Here is a 12257-nt window from a genome sequence, read left to right as displayed (position 1 = left end):
TTAGTTACCTATTTTATAGATAGTAGTGTGTATATGTCAGTCCCAGTCTCCCAGTTTATCCCTCCCTTTACCTGCCCCTGGCAACCACAAGTTGCTTTCTACATCTGCAACTCTGATTCGTAGAAAACTGCGTCTGTACCCTTTTTTTAGATTCTACATGTAAGCGATATCATATGATATTTGTCGTTCTCTGTCTGACTTAAACTTCACTCAGTTTGACAATATCTAGGTCCATCCATATTGCTGCAGATGGCATTATTTCGTTCTTTTTTATGGCTGAGTAGCAATATTCCATTGTATATATACCACATCTTCTTTATCCATTCCTCTGTTGATGGACATTTAGGTTGGTTCCATGTCCTGGCTATTGTAAATATTTTATTAATCTCCTTGAGAACAGTTTCAGCACTGTCTGAAGTGGTGTCTCCAGAATTCTATACAAAGTGGGCTCAGGAGCTTTATCTCTAATTTGGTATAAAATGGTCAGGTTCGGCCACTTGTTTTTTTTTTTTAACATCTTTATTGGAGTATAACTGTTTTACAGTGGTGTGTTAGTTTCTGCTTTACAACAAAGTGAATCAGTTATACATATACATATGTTCCCATATCTCTTACCTCTTGCATCTCCCTCCCTCCCACCCTCCCTATCCCACCCCTGTAGGTGGTCACAAAGCACTGAGCTGATCTCCCTGTGCTATGCAGCTGCTTGCCTTTAGCTATCTATTTTACATTTGGTAGTGTATATATGTCCACTTGTTTTTTACAGTTACATTTGAAGAGCACGGTGATTGTTTTATTTAGATCTCGTGTTGTCAATCGTAGAACAGTTGAGGTTTTCTAAACTTGCTTTTTTATAAGCTTAAGAGAATTTAAAGGTCAAGGTCATTATTACCAATATTCATAGTGGACATAATATCATCCAAAGGGTTTGGAAAGCTGATGATTAGAGTAGGCAACACACTTCAATAACAACAACAAAATCTCCTGACACTGTCACTCTTTTCACCCATATCCTATTTTGTTTAGAACAATAATAAGGGTACGTAGATCCATCCATACATAATGCATTGAGTTAGCATTTGTCATATGCTGACAGGTGAATTATTGTTGCTGTCACCTGAGAGATTTGCCTGAGAACTGTGTGTTCTTTTTGGATGAAAGTGTCAGTAGATCCTAGAGTGGTTTTTGCTGAATCAAAGGGTTTCTAATGCGAATTGTGGTGGTAACCATCTAGAGCTCCCCTTCCAGCAACTATTTTTATAACTAGATATTTTTAAATTTTCACGATGCACTTAAAGCCAGACACAAAGTCTGTGGGCCTAGTTACTCACCCCTTGGCTATTGTCCTTTGCAACTTCCTTACTTATTTTCTATTAAAATTCACTTGACCTTCTGAAGAGTTGTTAAGTCTGAGGTACTTCAAGGTGGTGTAGGGTTGTGATAATAGGACCACTCAGAATCCACTCCCCCCCAAAACCTTACAGAATATTTAAATATATTATAAGCATTGCAGGATAGAGAGTCTACAGAACTCAGTTCTGTGGCCATCCTCTAGGACCCCAGACCAGGTCAGAATTTCTTTTTCAAATTCTGTGACTTTATTTATTTATTTATTTATAAATTTATTTTATTTATTTATTCTCGGCTGCATTGGGTCTTCATTGCTGTGCGTGTACTTTCTCTAGTTGCGGCGAGCGGGTTCCTTGAGGTGCGCGGGCTTCTCATTGCGGTGGCTTCTCTTGTTGCGGAGCACGGGCTCTAGGTGCACAGGCTTCAGTAGTTGTGGCACGTGAGCTCAGTAGCTGTGGCTCGCGGGCTCTAGACCACAGGCTCAGTAGTTGTGGCACATGGGCTTAGTTGCTCCACGGCATGTGGGATCTTCCCGGACCACGGATTGAACCCATGTCCCCTGCATTGGCAGGTGGATTTGTAACCACTGCACCACCAGGGAAGTCCCTGTGACTTTTCAAATGGCCAGTAAAAGACCATTTCACAACAATGCATCAGTTTGTTAACAAATGTTGATTTGAATTTAGCAGAGAACCTGTTATAAGATGGATGAATTTCTTTTATAAGATAGAAAATTACAGGTTATAATTGTCATCTGGTAAATCACACTCCATATGATTTACTGATATTTTAAAGTATTTACAGCTTATCCACTGCCTCTTATTAAAATATCCAGATTCTTGTTTGGATAGCTAGTGGTGCGGATATTTTTGTTTTGCTAACAAAGTCTCTGTGTGCACGTTTTTCACATATTTAAGAAAAACTTGTGTGTCAATTCTTTTTTCCAGTTACAATTTTATTACTGTCTTGTGCATAACTTCAGCATGGTTTGAGGAAATACATGTATTTTTCTCATGCCTCTGAAAGCCTGCTTGTAAGAGGATCTCTGTAGTGTAAGAAAGGCTAGATAAAATTTGAACTATTTTCAGCAGTCAGTTGTAATTTAGAAATTTCTATCACAATATGAAGTGTTCGTCATCCAATATACGTGTCAATACTTATCACTTTAATGGACTGATTTAGAGATGCAGCTTTATGAAGTAACCAAATTATGACAGATATTTGTATCACCTGTTTAGGTAGGATTTCTTTAACTTTTGCATCTACCTCATCTGGCTTTCTATTCCTCTGCTTATTTATCTGTCTGTATTTCTACTCATTCCTTCATTTGCCCATAAGTCACCATGTACTCTCTGTGTGGCCAGTGTTGAAGTAGATGCAAAGGATACACAAATACACAGTACGGTATCTGCCCTAAGGACCCTACAGTTATGTGAAAGAGATAGGCAGGTGACACAGCTGAATATCTAATAAAAAAATAGGACACTAGGAAGCAAGTTTCCTTATAGAATCTAATTTAAATTTCTACCATTGGCTCTGTTAATAATACTAAGCCATGTTAAATTATTTTCTAAATTTGTAAATAGCAATTTATCTTTTACAACCTTCTATAGTTTTAGTAATTTGCAGATTTGGACAGGTTATAATAATTTGAATTTGAATGCTATAATTAATTTGTAGTTTAATTTGAATGAAATACATTATATAGGAATATATTGCTCATCATTTCAAAATGATTAAAATTACAAAGAAAGTTCTCAATCTTCCTATTCTTTTCAGAAGAAATGTTACTTTTAAATAAATAAAACTTTTTTAAAAAGACGAGAATAAAGATGCAGACCTACTAGAGAATGGACTTGAGGATCTGGGGAGGCGGAAGGGTAAGCTGGGATGAAGTGAGAGAGTGGCACTGACATATACACACTACCAAATGTAGTGGGAAGCAGCCGCATAGCACAGGGAGATCAGTTTGGTCCTTTGTGACCACTTAGAGGGGTGGGATAGGGAGGGAGGGAGGGAGACGCAAGAGGGAGGAGACATGGGGATGTATGTATATGTATAACTGATTCATTTTGTTATAAAGCAGAAAGTAACACCCACTGTAAAGCAATTATACTCCAGTAAAGCTGTTTTAAAAAAAAAAAAAAAAAGAGGTCACAATTAGCCCCTCCCTTTTATGAGCAAAAAGTACCTGATATGTAGTGTGAAGTGTATGCAAATGTAATTTTTTGAACTTTTTCTAAAGTAATAATTGATAAACAGTATTTTCTATAAAAATGGCTTTATTGACTGGACTCTTCCTTCCAGTATAAAATAGAAAGGGTCTTCAGTCTGATAATTCAAAGTTATGTTTCTGCTTCAGTATATGAAATATGTGAATATTGAGTCTTGTTCAGTGGTTGTACCAAAAGAAATATTTCTTATGTATCTATATATTAACCTGCAGGTTTAGTGTAACATTTCTGTTTGTTAATAACATATTATGGAAGTTTTAATTGAATCCTTGAATTCTAGTACCTAAAATATGTGCAAAGGAAAAAGAAATCAAAATTTATATCCCCCAAAGATATACCTTAGAAATGCTCTATTTACCTTAGATTATAAGATGGTGATTTTTAGTCAGGGGAATAAAAATGTAAAGATAATTTTATATTTCTCAGTAAATAACTATATGAGAAATACATTTTAACTTTTTATTAAGCAGAGCATGCAATTATTTATAAATAATGATGTAGCTCATTACTAATCTGCTAAAAATAGAATTCTAGAAAAAAATAATTAGATAGCATTATTCCCAATTAAATCTAAACGCTGTCAACCACCTGACCATGAAATTTGTATTCTGTAACTACCTCCCTCAAAATTCTTTGCTCTGTTCATTTTCACTCAGGAGTCCAGCCAGAAAATGATAGCTAGAGAACACTTGAGCATTGGTTTTCCTGCATCACGAGTCATGTCAAAAATGCTGCCTAAAAAATTATGTTCTTTCTGTATCTATTACTGTCACCACATCAAAGGACAAGGACATATTGAAAATATAATTGCATTCACGTTGAAAGATGGTTTGTAGCATAACCAAGTAGTGGTCACAGAAATAGTGCATTTATGAATATATAAACAGTACAACAACAATACATGGTGTTTCGTTTACTGGTTGCATTCTTGTTATGTAAAGAGGCTGGGCTTTCTAGTAAAATGAACTCAAAATAGAAATGGAAGAGAGGCTATTGCAGTACGTTGTCCTAGAAAAAAAAGAAACATATAATACATTAACTTTTAGATTATTGTTTGTTATCTCCATGAACCTCAAAATTGCCCTTCAACAAACATTTAAATTATATTTATAAGGGAATTGAGTCTAGAGAAACTAGTTTCCCCAGTGTTACCTACCTTGAATGCCAGCCTCTTTATATAGAGACTTAAGGAAACTATTTTCTAAAAGTCAGATTAAAGACATACATATTCATGATTTCAAGGACAAACATACTTACACACTCACACACACACACAAGCATACACATACATAAACACATTCATCCCCAAAATGAAACTAATTGAATACAAAATGAAAACTACCAAGAGAATTGGTAGTTTAACCAGAAACACTAAATTTTCTGTCTTCCAAGTCTTTTAAGCTAATGCAAACCTAAAATACAAACAAAAACCGTCCCAAATAGAACACTGTTCTTAAAATTGAGATATAATTGGCATATAACATTATATTAGTTTCCGGTATGCTACATAACGATTTGATGTGAGTATATGTTGTGAAATGATCCACATTAAGTCAACATCCATCACCATGTATAGTTAAAATTTTTTTCTTGTGATGAGAACTTTTAAGATCTCTCTTAACAACTTTCAAATATAAAGTACAGCATTATTAACTATAGTCAACATGCTGTATATCACATCCCTATGACTTATAATATTTTATAACTGGAAGTTTGTACCTTTTGACACCCTCCACCCATTTTGCTCATCCCTCACCTCCCACTTTTGGCAACTACCAGTCTGTTCTCCATCTATGAGCTTGTTTTTGTTTTGCTTTGTCTTTTTAGATTCCACATGTAAGTGAGATCATACGGTATTTGTCTTCATGAACACTTTTTCAAAAATGTGTTTTTAAATATATAAGTAATATGTTACAAATATAGTTTACTTGTTCCCATCCATGTCTTTCCCTGATCTTTGTCATTTAATTACTTGAAACATATATGAAGCCATGAAATCCAAGGTTTCCTGAGTGATAAACCAATGAGAAAAAAACTGAGATATAAATTAGCACATTAACAAGGTTTGTTTTCCAAGAAAACACTATCTCATTGCACTGCATACAATTGATTGATATATAGTAATTTGGTGGATTAAGCGGTTTCACATCAATTGATAAACATTGTAACAAGGATTAAAGTAATTAGCTTAATTCTTCCTTTCCCAGTCTCATATGATGACAGGTTTGAATTAAATATTCTTTTTAGCAGTCAAACTGTAGAATGATGGATGAAGGAAAGAATAGGAGCTCGGATATATGATAATGAGTTACTTTTCTAGGCTGAAATACCACACACCGCATACTAATGTTTCTTTTCCTTCCATTCACTAGTTAAGCCAACCTGCAAGTATGAGTACTTGTTATTTCTCACAGGGACACTGTTTGTGAGAGGGGTGTTTGTCAGGGTGTGGGTGTGTTTGTATATTGTTTAAAATTTGGAGGAATATGTATGTGCAACGTAATATCCCAAGGAACATATTTCTAGTCTCGTAGAGTTAAAACTGTTTCACTATTACTGTGCCAGCACTTTTGTTACCTGATACTATACTTTCATATTATAATTTACTGCAAAATTTTTCCTATCCTCAAGATGGTTAGGTGTTCCTTCTTTTTTATCTCATAATATCCTGACATGTCAGTTACCAAAGCATTTTGTTGTTATTTATTGTAAATTGGTACTTATTTTCTAGCCCTTCCACTCCATCATGAGATCATTGAGGACCCTCTCCTCTTCTTTTCTCCATTACATAACGGAATGTACTCTTAAGAAGACACTGTCCTAGCATTCTTATGAGGAGTATAGTACTATTCCCAATTACCGTTATGACTTTGAGACTTTGACAAGCTAAGTCCTTTGTCCATTGTCCCATAGCTGGGAAGCGGAACATCAGAGTTTCTTCTATGTATGCATGTCTGAATATAAATTCCAATCATGTCTATTATTACGTATATCATTGCCCTTTCAATTATTTCTCTGTGTGTGGGTGTATGTGTGTATCAGGTGGGGATGATGTTTATGTGTGCCCGTGTATTTGGAGAACTTCTTTGTAATTTCCTATACTGTTCCCATGGAATTGAACCATCAGAATCACACGTAAGGTTTGATAAATTATTTATGTGTTTTTCATTAGCTTTTTAAAAAATATTGGGGTATATTTGAGTTACAATGTTGTGTTAGTTTCAGGTGTACAGCAAAGCGATTTAGATATACATATACATATATCTGTTCTTTTTCAGATTCTTTTCCCATATAGGTTGTTACAGAATATTGAGTCGAGTTCTCTGTGCTATACAGTAGGTCCTTGTTGATTATCTATTTTGCATATAGTAATGTGTATATGTTAATCCCAAACTCTTTATTTATCCCTCCCCCCGTCTTTCCCCTTTGGTAACCATAACTTTGTTTTCTAAGTTAAATATACTCATATATCAGTTGATATATGTAGATAGGGTCAATGTCAGGTTTAACTTACAATGATTTCAGTTGTTTTAAGGTTTTTTTTTTTTTTAACATAAATTAACTTGGAGAAGGAAGCTATGCTACAAAAGATAGCAAATTTGGAAAGTCTTAGCTTCAGTCTTCAATGGACTAAACTTATCCATCCCATGCATGGTTTATATATTATCTCAGATCATCTCGGAGTAACCTACCCTCCCTCGATCTTGGCCAGTTGTCTTGCATCCAGGGCAGAAGGGCTGGAGTGAGGGCTCACAGTGTTCTCGTGGTTGGAAACTCCAGCCCCTGGAGTTGATGGATGGGACGAAGAGAAGCCCGGCTTTGGCAGAACTGGCTCTGACGGCCTGGGTGACACAAACTCATTTGCAGGTGGAGCAGAAGTTCCGTGAAGCAGACTTTCAAAGTGGGATTTGGGAGGCAGGATGAAGGAAGCAGATCAATCCCTTCTACTTCCACCAGCGAACAGTCTGGGATTGAAGAGTCTCTGTTGCTTTGCTAAAGATGCCCCACAGAGCCTCAAAAGTTGGTCAGCTGCTTCTACAGTAATGCTATGTATCCAAACACCCCAAACTCAGCCCTGTACAACCACAGTGATTTCCATGCAGACGTGCGCAGGACAGCCTGGGGTTACTGCTCTAGCTGACCTCAGCTGGATTGGACTCTAAGCCTCAGGTTGGACCCAGGACTCCGCCACATCGGTCTCATCCGTCGGGGACCATAGCGATCAGATGTGCGGGAGAAGAGGCGGAGCCCTTAGGCATGAGGGCTCAGCCCTCATGCCCTCACAGCATGTGTACGTCTGCTGGCTTCATGCCTGTTAATATCCCGATGTAAGGAAAGCACACGTCTGGGCATAGTCAGTAACGTAGGAGACACACTTCACCTCCAGTGAGAACTGCAAACCTGTAAAGCAAAGGGAATGAGTACAGCTAGAGAGTGAAGAATTGAGACCAGTATTTCAAACTTCCACAGTGAGAAATCAGCTGTGTGTGTGTGTGTGTGCGTGTGTGTGTGAATCTGGGAGGAGTTTTATTAAACTTCTTTTTCCATTTGCTCTTCCTTTTTCCCTCCCTTGCTCCCTTTTTTTCCTTCTCTGCTGCTTCTCCTGAATTACATCCAACACAACCTTTGCACAAAGGTATTTGCCTTGGACTCTGTGTTCTGGGGATTATGGAACAGAAGGGTGGGTCTGGGATTATAAACAGACCTCAGGATGGGACTTTGGAGTGGGTTTTAGGACAATAGGAGGACAACAGCTGTACCGTTATGATTGATAAGAGGGTGTTGAAAACCACTAGTAAGCAGGGGTAGCACATTAGTAAAATTTTTGTTGGCATTTAACATAGATAAGACGGAAGTACAAGGTGACCATACGGGGTATCAAGTTCCTGCTGCACTTAAAGGCACTGATCTCGAGATGTGCTGTGGCTTTTGGTGATGACATTTCAAGCTTTGCAGCAAGAATATAACAGGTGCGGTGCAGCTAACAGTCAGCTTAAAGCATGCTGTGCAATGTGGGGGCTGTCAGATGATCTCTAAAGAAAATCTTCCTGTCTTTAAGGGAGAACCTCAAGAAGATGATTCTATTGAAAGTAAAGTGCAGAATATGATTTTATAAAAATACCATTTCTGCAAAAGGCACTAAATGTTAGTCATGTCAAAATCAGAACCCCGATATGGTAAGAATGGAACTCAGACCTGGAATGGATTCATCTGGATAAATGAACTAAGGAATCTTGAAATCCAAAACACCAGATCACCTGAGTGTTAAAAGCAGGGAAGGGATGTAGACTGGGGGACAGATAGGTCAGGGCAGGACATAGATCAGTGATAACAACTGCCGAATTTCAGGTCCACTCTGGGCCCTGAATGACAACACTGAAGGAATGTCTACATAATGCGTAGACACATCTTAGTTTTTCATATTAAGGGAGCAAAAGCTGCAGTACTTTTCCTTATCATTTCTACCATATGAAGGAGAGGCAGCTAGAGATATGAATCTATACTGACTCAAAAGCATAGATTTTGGCCAACTTGTCAATGATGTGGAATGAACAAGATTGAAAATTCAGAGACAAGAAAATATGAAGAAGTTACACATGGATGGATCTTTGAAAATGGACAGAAAGACCTGTAAATGGTGTCTAATGGTAATACTGACCAGCACTTATACAACATTATATTATATTCACTGTTTCCTTGATTTAAAGGATATACTTTAGAGAAAAGGAAGGGTAACAATGGGCTCAGCTAAGGAATTCCCTAGTTGTCTCAGTAACCCCATTACCCAGAAGCATTTGGATTGAGTCAATGGCGAAATGGCCATTTGAAAGTTTAGCTACAATCCTGTGAGGGTTTGTAGTATTCTTGTTCTATTGCTAATATGTGGTGCTATGTCCCCATTGGGTCAAGAAACCAAGAGTTTGAAGTAGCATTTAGCTGTTGACCTTCACTCTCTGTGACAGGTAGTAGAGTGTTTTTACTTCCTTTTCCCACAGCTTTGCTTTCTGCTGGTAAGGAGGTGCTGATTGTCAGAGAGTGGAGGCCTGCATTGGCTGACGGTGGGGATTCTATTGAGGTGGGAACTGTGGTTTCCACGTTGCCACTTTAGTCTTGTGCTAGAGAACTGTCAGGTTCAGCATCTAGACCCTGTGCTGAGGGTCACTGGGTCTCTTGCACGTGAACACCTAGGACTGCAGAGAGAAATATGCCTGGGACCCCAGTGTTCACTTATGTCTTATGTTTCTTCAAAGGCCAGAAATAACTGTAAATGGGACATTGCAACAAACATAGGTCCGTAAGTAGAAGGAAACTAAGGTCTCTTAACTCCTGAGGAGGACATGGGGCTGAGACAAAGGTTAGACAAGCAAGACACATAGGCTGAAGTTTAAGGAGGCACCCGCTCTCCTGGGTCAGCTCTTGCAGGATCCCAGCAGTGAGTATCCTCTCAAATTTTGCTCGGCAGGAACCTCGCTCGCCTCACCTTAGCGCGGGCCTCTTGGTCTGGATCACTCCTCTATTTACCGATTAGACTGGCCGAAGCGCTGCATGACCGTGAAGCAAGATCTAAAAGTTGGTGGAAGAAGTAAATGAAAACCAGTGGTGATCCAGGGATCGGCTATTGTATCAAGCCTCTTAAGAGACTGCAACTGCCCTTCTCTTCTCCTCCTCATGAAGAAGTGAAGGCACATTATTGAGATCAGGATATTAAGAGAGGGTCCAGTGAATCAAAATGACACCATGACTGTTCTGGATTCAGCCCGTGGGGCACCCAGATTGTCAGTCTTGCCTACCTCCCCTCCAGGATTTGGCAGCTTGTCCTGCTGGTCCTCGTGGCGATTTACATGATTTCTGTGGTTAGAAAGCCCAGGCTGCTGCACCTGACACGTCAGTTGCCCCTAAGACCCCCCCATGCATGTGGGTACCTATGCTTACAAGGAGAGAGTGACACACACGAGCTAAACTTGAGCCCCGAAGCGTTGGCTTCTGCAGAGCCGGACTCCAGAGGCTGCATGACAACCGCAAAGTGCAGGAGAGTTGGGGTGCAGCTGCTTGGACTCAGTGCTGGGGGATGAAGGGGCAGCAAAGAGAGTTAGTTTGTGCATCTTCCACATCTGTTCCACCCGAAGGTTCTGACGTGCGGTGGCTTCAGCAGCCCCGTCTGCACATGTACCAGTGAGGCTGAGCGATCGGGAACATTATTACTGTCACTGTGGCCAGCTTGATAATGCAATTCTTATCTTTTCCTTTCTTCCCTTTTTCTTCGCTTCTCTTGAAATCTCCCGTTTACCACCCCAAGAAAACCTTCCCATGAAAGTCTTCTGTCCCTTATTCTTTTCTCTAGGGATGATGGCCCAGATAATAGCAGTTATGATCCATCTTCATAACTTCACATACTCTCCACCAGTTTTCCTCTATATGAGAGTCTTGACGAGTAACAAGTACATCAATCAACACTGTTTGAGCGAAAAGGAGCTGATAAGGAAAACGCGGCAGCTCTTCCCAGCAGCATGGGTGGCTGCTCTGTGCATTTCAGGGCTCAAGCGCCACAGAATGAGCCTCCGGCAGAGCCGTCTCTGGCGGCTGAGGAAAATGCAGACACGCTGGTGATTGTAGCATTGCTTCTCCCAGCCAATCAGAAACAACACAGACGTGAGCTCGTCTGCCGGCGAGCCGCACTGGGAATGCTGTTTGGCTGAAAAGAAGGTAACTTGTTCTCTGGTTTCAAGATGAAACATTTCCTCTGACGCCTTTGAAAGAGAATGTTAGAAATAAGAATATACTAGGGCCTAGTAAGCTAACCTGTTTCTACCATGTGGGCAGGAATCCCATCTTTTCCTGAAGCTGGATTTTGAAATTAATGAAGTAGCTTTGGAGTTTCTGGCCCCGTTCCTCTCATACATCTGTTGACAAAACTTTCTGGAGGTAGGGAGAACTAACTCTGTCACCCTCAGAAGTATCTCTACAGAAACTCACATTTTGTCCTCAGAAGTCCAGGATGAAAAATTAAAAGTTTTAGACAATTAGACTTCAAAGTCCAGAAGTTTTTAATGTGTGTACACATTTGGTAAGATTATAAACGTGGCATTAAAAAATATGTGTATGTATGTATATTATAAAATATACATATTAATATATATAATATATATATTTATATATATTATATATAATATATATATAAATAAAATATACTATGTTAACAATATTCTATAAAATTGTATTATGTATGTATGACTCAGTTTCCATGTCTAAGGTGTTTGCGCTCTGAAAGTTTAATTTTAGAACATTATGCCCTGATTAATCAACGTGATAAAATAAGACTGAACTTCTAAAATCATTTTTTAAAAATACATTTATTTACTTATTTATTTTTGGTTGTCTTGGGTCTTTGTTTCTGTGCTTGGGTTTTCTCTAGTTGTGGCGAGCGGGGGCTATTCTTCATTGTGGTGCACGGGCTTCTCATTGCAGTGGCTTCTCTTTGTTGTGGAGCACGGGCTCTAGGCGTGCAGGCTTCAGTAGTTGTAGCACGTGGGCTCAGTAGTTGTGGTGCACAGGCTTAGCTGCTCTGCAGCATGTGAGATCTTCCCGGACCAGGGCTCGAACCCATGTCCCCTGCATTGGCAGGCAGATTCTTAACCACTGTGCCACTAGGGAAGCCCCCTAAAATCTTAATAA

General features: G+C 39.0%; 1 protein-coding gene across 1 annotated transcript in view; it reads left to right on the top strand.

Moving 5' to 3' along the window:
- Positions 1–12257, top strand: part of GALNTL6 (polypeptide N-acetylgalactosaminyltransferase like 6) — a 1725164-nt gene that overhangs the window by 215614 nt on the left and 1497293 nt on the right. The gene's annotated exons all lie outside the window — the stretch shown is intronic.

Source organism: Kogia breviceps, chromosome 8 (genome assembly GCF_026419965.1).
Source record: "Kogia breviceps isolate mKogBre1 chromosome 8, mKogBre1 haplotype 1, whole genome shotgun sequence".
NCBI lineage: Eukaryota > Metazoa > Chordata > Mammalia > Artiodactyla > Physeteridae > Kogia > Kogia breviceps.
This window is presented reverse-complemented; position numbering and strand designations above follow the sequence as displayed.